Below are 12,556 nucleotides of genomic sequence, written 5' to 3'. Positions count from 1 at the left end.
AATTTCGAGAAATCCTGAAAAAGAGTAAATGGCCAAAATCTACTGGTCATGGACTATTATTGATATTCGGCCCCCGATTTAAAAGAAAATAACAATTTTGGCATTTTGGGAAAATTTTTCCCAAAAAAATAGGTAAAATTTCGAGAAATCCCGAAAAATAGTAAATGGCAAAATCAACTGGCCATGGACTATTATTGATATTGGGTTGCCGATTTTAAAAAAATAACAATTTTTCTCTTATGGGAAAATTTCTCCAAAAAAAAAAAAGGGGTAAAATTTCGAGAAATCCCGAAAAATAGTAAATGGCCACAATTAACTGGGCAAATCCTTATTTCAGTAATTTGACTTTCCGTGCTTTTTAAAATGAAGATTTTTCCCTTTTTGACAAATTGGCTCTGAATTTTTTTTTATTTCCCCATCCAAATCCTTAGGAATATATGATACATTTATTTCAATTCATTTGATATATTAATTGTTATAATATTAATTTGTTAATGAGCTCGGGACAATGTTTACTGAATTGTATGTGCGAAATAATTTGTAATTTCTTTATTTAGCAGAATGTCATCTTCATTAGTTGCGATTGTATACTGGGGAGGTAGAATAGTGCAAACAGAATATGGACATGATTACGAAGGCGGACAATCTATCATGTTCGAGTTTGCAAACATATCAACATTTGATGAGTTACGTGCTACGATAGAGAGCGCGTTGAATATAACACCCAACCAGTATATTCATAAGGCGATATATAGATTCCCGATTTTAACATCGAATTGTGTCATATACGACATCACGGAGGTGCGTGATGATGGTACCGTTAGGATGATCAAGCAATTTGCACTTGAGACTGGTGCTACGGGGTTTTTACAGTTTTATGCAACCATAGCTGAACACCAAGTGATAAATGATTCAGGCGAGGAAGGTTGTAATATCGATAAAGATGAAGTTGGAGTGCATAATCAGTACGTGGACCCCTATCATAATGATGATAATGATGGAGATGATAGCGATGAAGAAGATGATGAATGGATAGACAGTGATGACAATGATGAGGAAGATATCGGAGGTGACAATATGGAGGCTTACTACAACACCCATTGTAGTAATCCCATATTGCCATTGGTACATCCGCCGCCATATTCAGAGATCGACTTTGATATGATGCAAGTCGATATAAGAGCCAAGCCGGGACGTATGTTATTTGATCCATCAAAAGAATTTGATGTTGGTATGTTATTTCCATCACGGGACGCGTTACGGTTGGCTGCGAAAGAGTACTCTCCGATAAGAAATCATCACTTTCGCAGCAATGTCACAAATAAGTCCCAATATGTGATAAGGTGCGGTAATCGAAATGGACCATGTAATTGGAGACTCCGCGCGTCTTACAAAACGGGTACCCTATTTTGGAAAATAGTTAAGTATAATGGGCCACACACATGTAGTCATCCTCAAATGTCACGGGACCATCGACAACTTGATCAGAGATACATATGCAGCCAGATAAAAGCAATGGTTACCACCCAACCAGATATCAGAATCAAGGCACTCATGGCGGAGATTCAAGACAAGCTGCATTTCGAACCTACTTATCGTAAAACCTGGGCAGCTAAACAAATGGCGATTGCCGAAGCTTTTGGAGGATGGGATGAGTCGTACGGTATGTTGAGAAAGTTCATGACCGAAATGATGGTAAGGAATCCAGGTTCTTATTTTGTGATCGATGATCACATGAACGTAGATCAAAGCTGCACCGATTTCAACCGGATGTTTTGGACTTTCAAGCGGACGATTGAAGGCTTCGCAAGTTGTCGGCCCGTGATATTTGTTGATGGTACTCATTTGTACGGGAAATACCGAGGAACACTCCTTGTAGCGGCCTCACTTGATAGCGACAACCATATATTCCCGTTGGCATTTGCTGTAGTCGATCGGGAAGATATTGATAATTGGACTTGGTTTATGACTCGGTTTATGACTCCGTTGCGGACATATGTTACTAGTATGGACAATATTTGTGTAATATCGGACAGACATATGGGGATTAAAAGAGCAATGGAGACAGCAGGGTGGCGTCCTCTATATGGCCACCACAGATTTTGCGTTCGTCATCTTGTAAGCAACTATAACAGACAATTCAAAAATGCCGAAGGCAAAGCCCTTATTAAAGCGGCAGGTGAATTTTGAAATTTTAAAATTTGATGAAAATACGTATTGACAATATTTGAGAAGGAAGTACTAATTATTATTGTAATATACAACTTACGCGAATCAATAGCGAAAGTTCGATGGTATCATGAACGAAATTAGGGGTATGGATGCACGCACAACTGCATGGTGTGACCGGATTCCAAGGGACAAATGGACGAAGGCTTATGATGGAGGGAGAAGATATGGAGCGATGACAACAAATTTAGTTGAATCGATCAATGGCATGCTGAAGGGTTATCGTGGTCCGCCAATAAAAGCTATGATGGAGAAGATATTCTATCAATTGGTCCACTATTTTGATACAAGAAGAACAAAGTACGGGATGCAGAAGGACCAAGAACATGTATTTACACATTTTGCTGGTCAAACACTCGGGAAAAAGATCAACGTGCAAATAGGCACGAAGTTACATGTTTCGACTACGATGGAGGGATTTTCGAAGTTAAAACTGGACGTGACGGATCAAGAGGATCGGGGGGCCATAAACAGATAGTGCGCCTAGACCTGCGAACGTGCACATGTGGAAAATTTCAAGAGATTAAAATTTCATGTTCCCACGTAATTGCAGCATGTCAAGCATATGGAATTGATTACGAGCCGTACGTAGATGAGTGCTACACGCCGGATAAAACTCTTCGATGCTATCGGTATATGTTTTATCCGTTGGGGCATGTTGAGTAATGGTCCGAACCCGACGCACCGCCATTAGTACCGGACCCAAGACGCATTAGGAAGAAAGGAAGGCCCCGTGCATCACGTATACGTAATGAGATGGACTGGAGGACACCGAGTTGTAGCAATTCCCGCATCCATTGCTCGATATGTGGGAAATCGGGGCATAATAGGAGTACTTGTGCACACAGGTGGTGTGAAATTCCGAATTTCGACCGTAACTCTTGATAAAAGGCTAAGTAAATTAGGATGAGTTATGTTCGGTTATAGAATGTAGTCGTGGATAGGACGACTTGCTTTATTGATGCATTTAATACTCGATTTTGGATGTGCGAAATAATATTTGATGATTGGTTGAGGTGTTAATACGCGGGCCCGCCCATCGAGTTGAGAATCTCTGTGACTATCCTAACATTTTATATTATAGACTTATGAATCTATGTTGCTTGAAATGATATAATATGAAGTCTAGTTCCACTTCTATATTAATTCTTGAATTGTTGTTGATGTATCGTCATTTGATTATTAATGACTGTATATAACGCATTTTAGAATTGTTCGGAAGTAGTACCGCCGTATTAACAATTTAGGGTTGACTTATTGAGATGAAATCTCACCCCGTTGTGGTACAACCTTTTCCAGACCCTAACCTCTAGCTATGCCGCCAAAGCGTTTTGGGGTACCGATGGACATTGATACGATGGTCACCGAATTCCCGGTAGGTGATGATAAGGTCTACATTAGGAAGGGAAGCATAGTGTGGGTCGATGAAGGGGGTGATGACTGGGTCCCACATACCTATCAAGCTTGGTTCTATAGAGAGGGACAAGTAGAACATGGACCGCTTAGAACTTTTGAGGTACCTAATGGTCTTATTCCGGGCGGGTTTAATACGATTCCCGCGGATGGTGAAGTGTGCGACCACGAGCCCAAGCTTGAAGGCGAGCGGTCGGAATCCCCCAAACCCCCGCGAGATGATCGGATCGTCGAGCCCTCCGATGCGGACGTCGCGCCCGGAGAACCTTCCGAGTCCGAACCCGAGATGGAGGACGAGTTGGAGGCCCTACCGAACGCCGAGGCTGACCTTGAGGAGGATGAAGTGTGAGACGCTTTTATGGACTACGACCCGATAGCCGATGAGGACTTAACCGAGGATAGTAGGCCTGTCCTCTAGGTGTAGCTATATTATCTACCTTTTTATGCCCTCTTAGGATTAGGGGTATTTTGGACCCGACTGTGGGACTCCATTTGGTAGTCTTTTGTTGTAAGCTTCGAACCCGGATCTGATGTATCCGTTTTCTTTGAACTCGTTGTGTAATTTGGTTTTCGGTTATGTGATGTTTGTTTTTATGATGTCCTGGATCATCTTGCTTCGTTGCATTCGGGTTTTGTTTAGGCGTCCGCATGTGCATTTATTAATTTATTATGATGTTATAATATCACGGTTGCACAATATTTATTCATTGCTTCTGTTCCATATGTACATTAGATATGTCAATTTAATGATGGACATAATATGACAATTGTAGATATGGCACAAAGGACTCATATTCAACCGGGACTCGAGGATGATTCACTACTTACACGACAGGCCCGTCATAGATCAGAGACCGTATGGAACGGTCGGGTAATTGAGAATTTTAGTAGTTCATCTGCCATTCGTAACCCCAATATCAAAATTGCTGCTAACAGTTCATATCACATTTCACAGGCAGATGAAAATGCACTCCTTAGATGTCGGCGATCCATGTTGCACGTGGATGAACTTGATGAACGCATACTCCCGTATCTTCAAGCTTCGGGATTTTATGGAGTTTATATGATGGTGTATTTTCGGTTAGATTGGCATTTGATTACTGCGTTGGTCGAGCGGTGGAGACCCGAGACCCACACCTTCCATATGCCGGAAGGTGAATGTACGATTACGCTTGAGGATATAGCGGTGATCACGGGGGCTGCCCATAGATGGACGTGCGATTCGGGCGTACTTGATTTTAACCGGGGTACTCTCCGTGATGATCTACTTGGTGCTCGCCCGCCTAATTTGCGTGGGACGCAGATAAACTTAAGTTGGCTGAGAGAACACTTTGATGATCTCCCTCCGGATGCCGATGACGTTATGATAGTACAACATGCTAGGGCGTTCATTCTCCGTCTAATTGGAGGATGTATTTTTTCGGATAAATCAGGGGCACGGGCTAGTTTGCTGTTTTTTCCACTGTTGGCGGACCTCAATAACCCTACGCAGTGCGGTTGGGGTTCAGCAGCGCTTGCATGGTTATATCGGGAGCTATGTAGTGCAACCGATCCATCAAAGCATCAAATTGGAGGTGCCCTACATGTATTGCAGATTTGGGCATGCGAGCGCTTCAAATGTGTCGCCCCATCCTTGGCGCATCGTGATCCTTTAGAAGATGCACCTCTTGGTAGTCGGTAAGTGATCTATTATTTTTTTAGTTCATCAGTCATTAATTTTTCGCAGTGCGTATAATATATGAAAATCTCATTTTTTTTTCTTTATGCAAATGGAGTCAAGGCTTACCGACAACGGAGGTCCCTACACATACGTTGCCACATTTGCGCTATCAACTTGATAGAATGGGATCAGAAGACGTAAGTAATGATAGCAACCAACAAGTTTAATATAATTTTAGCTTATAAATTAATTATTGATTTAATTTAATATGTTTTATTACCATACCAGATTATTTGGGAGCCATACCCCAATGACATTCTAGAGGCTCTACCATATTACTGCCGGCAGGGACAAGATAGTTGGAGGGCTCGTGTCCCACTCATCATTCTTCGGATAGTTGAGTGGTATTATCTAGATCGAGTACTTCGTCGGTTCGGTATGCAGCAGCCAATACCTACTCGTCCGCGTGATCATACCGCGTTGCATGATATTGAATTAAGGCCGGTTGGCAAGGATTGGGTAGGTAAACACAGACGGTGCATTGATATGTGGGATCGTCGTATCGATTACATTGTTAATGGTGATCCCGCAACGGAGGCACTTCACTATCATTCGGGATATATGGAGTGGTACCGTAGACATACCCGAAGGTGGATTTCTATTCCAGAGGCCGCAATGGGTGTAACGATTCATGCAAATACTTTCAATTTCATTCGTTAATTATTTTTTAGTAACGTGATATATTATCATTTCATAACTTTTGTTAATTTTGATATCATTACCGGGGTGATGGCGTTGAACAAATTTTGCATACCATACATAACGTCAACCCATCTCGTCGCTCCTAGGCAGCTGTGGGGAATATAGCTAGGGCAATGCTATACGCTCAGAATGAGGAAAGACGAATAACAATGATGCCACCGCCCCAACCAAGAACTACTAAGACGACCCGTTGGACCGCAGGATGATGACCCTCCCGAGACTGTTCAGCCAATGCGGAGGGCTACTCGAGATCATCCAGGTGGTCATGTCGTCCCATATCCCTTGGAGTATCATATGACAGATTTCACTCCGGGGTTCACTCCGGGGTTTGGCGAGTCCGATTTCACTCCGGGGTTCACTCCGGGATTTCGCCGGTCCGATTTCACTCCCGGGTTCTCACGGTTTGCAGACCCATCTCACAGGGGATCCGATTTTCAATATCCCGACAATACACTGCCGCAGACTCCGGCTACTTCTGCCGAGCCTTATGGATCCGATTTTTCTCCTTTTTCTCAGTACCCTCATACAGTTGGATATGTACCATCCGGACGGGGCATATTTGCGAAAGATATGCCTTCGTCATCCACACATCCTAGTCATCCGGATTCTCGTCCTCGACGTCCATACAATACTAGACTTCCCGAACAACGGAGACGACTTACTTGCGGAACGGGAGGTCATAGAGGAGGACAACATCATTAGTATATGTAATTACGGTTGACGATTGTTATATATTATGAAAATCTCATTTTTTTCATATATCTTACCAATTTTATTTTATGAATACTTTCAATTAATTACATAATTACAATATTATTTATTAATTATAGATCTTAATAAATTTTAACATTAATTACAACATATTTTTTTTATATATCTTACCAACTTTGTTTCATTTCGTATTTTTTTAATTATTGATACTTATATTAAGTATTGAGATTTTCATAATTTCTAAAAATCCAAAATTACAAAGCTGCAATTAAAAAATCCCCAAAATACTAAAAAAATAGAAAAACCCATCTACACAATCCCCAATCGCAAAAATCCATCGTTCATTATCGTCAACGGCAATGTATATTAATTAAGACGCCGTTTCCCTTCGATCGACCGAATTTGAGCCCGATCTGATATCGTCGACCCTATCCGCCGGTTGTTGACACATCACCATTTCACCTTCCGGTTGGATTTATGTCTGTCCAATAGATGAATATATTATGAAAATCTCATTTTTTTTTTCATATATCTTACCAATTTCATTTTATGAATATTTTAAATTAATTACATAATTACAAGAAAAACGGCGTTTTTTTAGGAAAAAGCCGGGCTTTTCTTTTTGTGTGGGAAAAAGGCTGTTTTCCTTGTCAATTTTCCATTTTTCTCCCATCGGTGCTACTTCTTGATATCAAATGAACCCTCCTTTCCCTCTTTCCTCTTCTTTTAATCTTTTTAGCCGATTGAATTGCATAATTACAATATTATTTATATGAATATTTTACCAATTTTATATTATGAATATTTTCAATTAATTTCATATATTGTTAAATATGTCTTGAATTTTATGTACCCGGTCCGGTTTATCACCCGACTCGACATATTTTTGTGCGGCCCATAAAGTGGAGGAAAAATTGAGATTTAGTTCATCATGCGGAGAATTGGGCCGATAGGCTCAACTCGAAGCAAGCGAACAAATCTCCTTTGCGGTGCGAATAGATTTGCGTGCGGGTTCGGGGGCAACGCCCCCGAGAATTTTTTTTTTGTGCCCTATTTTTTATACTGCGGGTAGAGTTTCTTTTCGTTTGCTATTGAAGATTTTCCTTATGTGAGAGACGAGTGAGCCGTGTACTTTTGTTCGATCGAAAATCGACTTCTGTAATCTATACTCTCCTTGATCATTGTGCAATTTCGTTTTGCCTCATCCGTGGACGTAGATCACCTTAATCGAACCACATAAATCCTTGTGTTCCGTGTTCGTTTTCGCATTTTTTTTTTCCAACATATATTTTACCAATTTTTTTTTATGAATATTTTCAATTAATTACATAATTACAACATTATTTATGAATTATAGATCTTAACAATGTTTTCTATTAATTATTACTAATTATGTTATAAACATAAGCTTCGCAAAAAAAATTATGAACAAAATAAATATAACATGTTAAAAAAATACGAAATAAACTAAATATTATAAAAATAAATAATTAAAACACTTAAAAAGGAAAAAAAAAAAAACGCCGGGTGGGGCCTAGCCGCTCGGCGGCAGGGCTGCCGGGGCCCATCGCCCGGCCGCTCGGCGATCAGCCGCCGAGCAAACCTTGCTCGGCAGCCCAGTGCCGAGCGGGCCTCGCTCGGCGACCCAACCGCCGAGCGAGGCCCAAATCGGTATATATTTATTTTTAAAAAATATTTTCGTAAATATTTAATTTAAAAAAATTAAATTGGAAAAAAACCCGAAAGTTTCAGCCATGCAAATTACAAGGACGAGAATGTCTCCTTTCAAGAAACATGGTCTGTTGATAGTTGATTTTATGAAATTTTAGAAAGCATGTGCATCCGTAGCTCAATGATTCAAGGACGTAAATGCTTGTTCTTCCGAGTGTCGGTTTGATGCACTCGTTCGTTGAGTTTTTGTTATCATGTGGATGCATTTCATTGGATTTGCAGAGAGACTGCAGCTTATATATTGTCCTCTTTCTTTACCCGTAGAGATGGTCAAAGTTTTTAAAGAGATAAGAGGAAATTAAGAGTCGATCTCCTCTAGAACCATCCATCAACTAGGAGAAAGCTTACTCAAATTAGCAGCAAAAGACTAGCCTCTGCACTTCCAAATGAGACTTGGTAAGGATTTACTTTTTCTTACTCTAGTTTCTTTGATCGGACATTCCGTGCTTGGTAACATCACGGGGTTTATGCAATCTTCAACAGGTTGGGAGACAATCCCAAGTACTTCACTTGAAAGTAGTTTACAATGAGTTAGCAATGTGTCCGTTATGTGCTTCCCGTTGCCACCCTTTCCCACCGGAGGGGAAAAAAACTAAAAAATTTACCTTCTTCCCACACGGGGTGCCCCTGTTATCACTCCTCTGCTATCCAATGGACTTTCAACTCGGGTAAAATGACTGATCATTTGTTCGATTGTACATAGTTTGCGTTGAGACATTGGACACTCTCCCAATTGCTGTATGTTACAATGTACCGCTTGATCAACACATATGTTCATACTTTGCGAAAAATCTTTTGACGTTCTCCATCATTTGCTCGCTGTTGGTGAAATTATAGCCTTTTCGGGTGAGATTATAAACTTTTACTTGCAATTCTGTCTCAAGTCCGATTTCTTCCATTATAGTTTTCCAGGAAAGCTCGTGTTAAATCCACCATAGTATCCTCTAAAGAGGATATTGACATCTTTGTCCCCGGTAACTTGACCGAATTAACTGCCGGAAGGCCGCAAGCCCGGAAGTAGGGTTCACAATCCGCTCTAGCCAGATATTTTCGTGTTTGAGTTGAACATTTTTCGAGTCAAATGAAATGGGACAATGATATTCTTTGAGATGATAGTCACTTTTAAGACCGAAAAAACTCCCGATTACATAAAAGATGTATCAACATCATGTCGTATCTGTTTGATGTATGATGCTGTGATGCCTAGGAAATTCGAATTATGTAATTTGCCTGAATTCAATAAAAAGAAGAAAATTGAATTTTGGCAAAGTACAAATTTTGGATCGCAAGGACGAAAGTGACGAATTGAACAAGTCCCGAAATGTCATTCGATTTCAATTGGGTCTCGAAATCGTGGTCACCGTGACTTAGGATTTTAATCCTCGCGCCTAGACTTTTTCCGGACCGAACCTAGCCCATGAAAATTCAAATTTTATTCCTAATCGGTTGAGCCAAAAATCCGATCAGTCTCGATTTATCAAATTGTGAAATCGCCATTGGATATTATGCATGTGAGATAAAATTCATTAATTTCGAAGAGACCGGTGGACCCCACCTCAGTCAAATCAGCCCACCCCAGTCAACCAGTCAAAGTGTGCTCTCTCTCTCTCTCTCTCTCTCTCCCGCTGGTTTCCTCCCTCCTCCCCTGTTCACCCGCGCGAGCCCCCCTAACCGAACACATCTTCCTCTTTCATCCGTGGATTTTTGTGCGACCACCGCCTGCGACCACCACCTCAAGCCCCCACCATCGCTCAGCCACCTCGACGCCACTTTTCCGACCACCGTTCGCCGCCGCCGGACTCGAAACAGCCCCGGCGGGCTCCTGCTCTGTTTCGCGTCCGTGGGCTGTTCAAGCCCCGCCAGCCCCTTGCGGCCGCCTTCGACCACCAACCACGACCACATTGTCTTCCCCTCGACCCCCAGACGCCGTCCCACCGCCGCGCGCCGCCCCGGAAGCCGTAAACAGCCGCCTGAAGCCCGCCTGCCCTGTTTTGCGTCGGTCTGCTGCTTCGCCCGGAACCGCCGCCCTCTGGCCAACTCCGGCCATCCCAGACCACCCCCAGTGGCGGCCTTCGACCCCTCACCGTCCCCCAAGGTCACCGGAGGCTGATTGAAGTCTGTGGAGCTCGATTACCCCCCGGCCAAACCTCCCCTGTTTTGACCCGAACCCCCTGTTTTGCTGCGCCGGTTCTGTGCAGCCTCGATCAGCCGCCTCCGGCCGTCCGCCGGCGCCGTCGCCGCCACCTGCAGCTTCTCCGGACACCACCCGACCTTGGCAGAGTTTTTCCCCCGGCCTTGAACCACCCGAAACCCCCCAATTCAGGCCCAAAAGATCTGTGTTGCTCTGTTTTCCTCTACCCGAGGGCTGTTCACGGCCGGCCAGCCACTGTTCCGGCCACCGGCGACCGCCAGGAGCTACCTCGGGTCCCATGCCGCTGTCTCAGAGTGTCGCCAAGTCTTTGGGCCACCTTTGACCAAGTTGGAAGCCCGAAGTTTGATCGGGCCGCGAGTCGCCGATCGTCATCGGGCCGGGCCCAATTCGTACTGCATTTGTTCATTGTTAAAAGGAAGATTGTTCATTACCATTCCTGGCTATGTTATACGATAGTCTGATATGTAGGTCATAACTCAATGTTAAATCCAATATCGACAGATGCCGCATTTGGAGAGGAGTTCCTTACCTCCAGGAAACCGTCGTCTGTGGCGGAAGATGACACAATGGGTTTTAGCTTTGATACGGTTGGCAAAGGCAAGACAAAGAAACTCAACTTTGACAAACTGTAAGTGAAACTTATATAGTTCGTTAGATAATAGATCGGTACTAATGCGGAATCTAACTTGGATATTCTGTCTTCAAACATGTGTGGATCACGTATATTCACCCCATAACAAATACCTCTCTGTGGTGAATGATGCCCGCGGTGATGAAGTGAGCCATACTTTACATATCGTTTAACCACTTCAAATATCATCCAAATGATGGATGGCAGTGAAGACGCGTGAATACTTGTTCTCGGATTGTTCTTCGATACATGAGATTATAGTTTTGACTGAAAGGAAACATCTGAAACAAAAGTCTTGACTCGTGATTGCAACTACAGGTTGATGTCTTTAATCATTCACCCATGACTGAGGGAGAAAAAGGTGGGAAGAAGATTATTGGAAGCAAAGAGAGATCTTCAGAGATGAACGAGCACCAGGGGTCAAAAACTCGCCTTCCTGAGGCAATTCCTGACTGTGAGGATAATGGTATCGTTGATAACATTCAATCTGCATCCTGTGTGGGTACACCAGAGATTGAGGTGGAAACTTCTGTAACTTCAACTTCTATGTCCAACCCAAGAATGGATGATTGGGTGCCAAAGTCTTGCAGCCTGTCGACATTAAAATCTAGAAGAATCATTTTTGGAAATGTCAAACAGCATGTGTACTCGAGAATCTGATCAACGAGGTTATTCTTCAGATAAAACAGTGCCACACAGAAGTATATTTGCAGCCCGGGGTGGATACAAATGTAAGTAACAATCCAGAGATTCCAAGAAAAGTTTGTCAATTGTCAAAAGCTTGAATTCCATTTTGTTGTGAAGAGCAGAAGTAACAGGGAAAAATGGTAGGGGAAGCCACATATTCTCGTGGCAAAGTACGCTCAGAAAGTCCAACTGTGCCACATGTTCCAGGAACAGAAGGCGAGGCACATGGAACCAGTGAAATATGGCCAAAATCTCTGCTTTCTTGCCTTTTTTAGACAGAAAATAAATTTTAAATCCATACGAATAGGCCGATAATATCGGTCTCGCACTTAATCAGACAGAGTCGAACAGATTTGGCGTCGCAGCGAAAAGAATGTCCAGTCCGCATCTTCTGGAGGTGAATCTTGTTGTTCATCAGTAAGCAATCGGTCGACCTAATACGAAACCAAGAACCACAGAGCTCACCCTGTAATTTGCTGATGGAGACCACAACACCAGCCAATGGTTCATGGCGTGTTCAGCTATCCATCACACTGCAATTTTGCTGTTTGAGCTGTTATTATACAGGAAATTACATCGT

The 12,556-nt window shown here is 42.6% G+C and overlaps 1 long non-coding RNA gene and 1 pseudogene across 1 annotated transcript; both read right to left on the bottom strand.

Moving 5' to 3' along the window:
• Window positions 1-11,170: 11,170 nt before the first annotated feature.
• Window positions 11,171-11,516, bottom strand: LOC125316669. Its single transcript, XR_007199761.1, has 2 exons — window positions 11,403-11,516; window positions 11,171-11,284 (listed from the first exon to the last, which is right to left on the bottom strand). It is a non-coding gene; the product is annotated as an uncharacterized LOC125316669 (long non-coding RNA).
• A 7-nt stretch (window positions 11,517-11,523) lies between these two features.
• The window catches only part of LOC115733990, a 126,316-nt pseudogene continuing 125,283 nt past the window's right edge, over window positions 11,524-12,556 (bottom strand).

Source organism: Rhodamnia argentea, chromosome 9 (assembly GCF_020921035.1).
Source record: "Rhodamnia argentea isolate NSW1041297 chromosome 9, ASM2092103v1, whole genome shotgun sequence".
In the NCBI taxonomy this organism is placed as follows: Eukaryota; Viridiplantae; Streptophyta; class Magnoliopsida; order Myrtales; family Myrtaceae; genus Rhodamnia; species Rhodamnia argentea.
The sequence above is the reverse complement of the archived record's forward strand: the minus strand, read 5'-3'. Positions and strand labels throughout refer to the sequence as shown.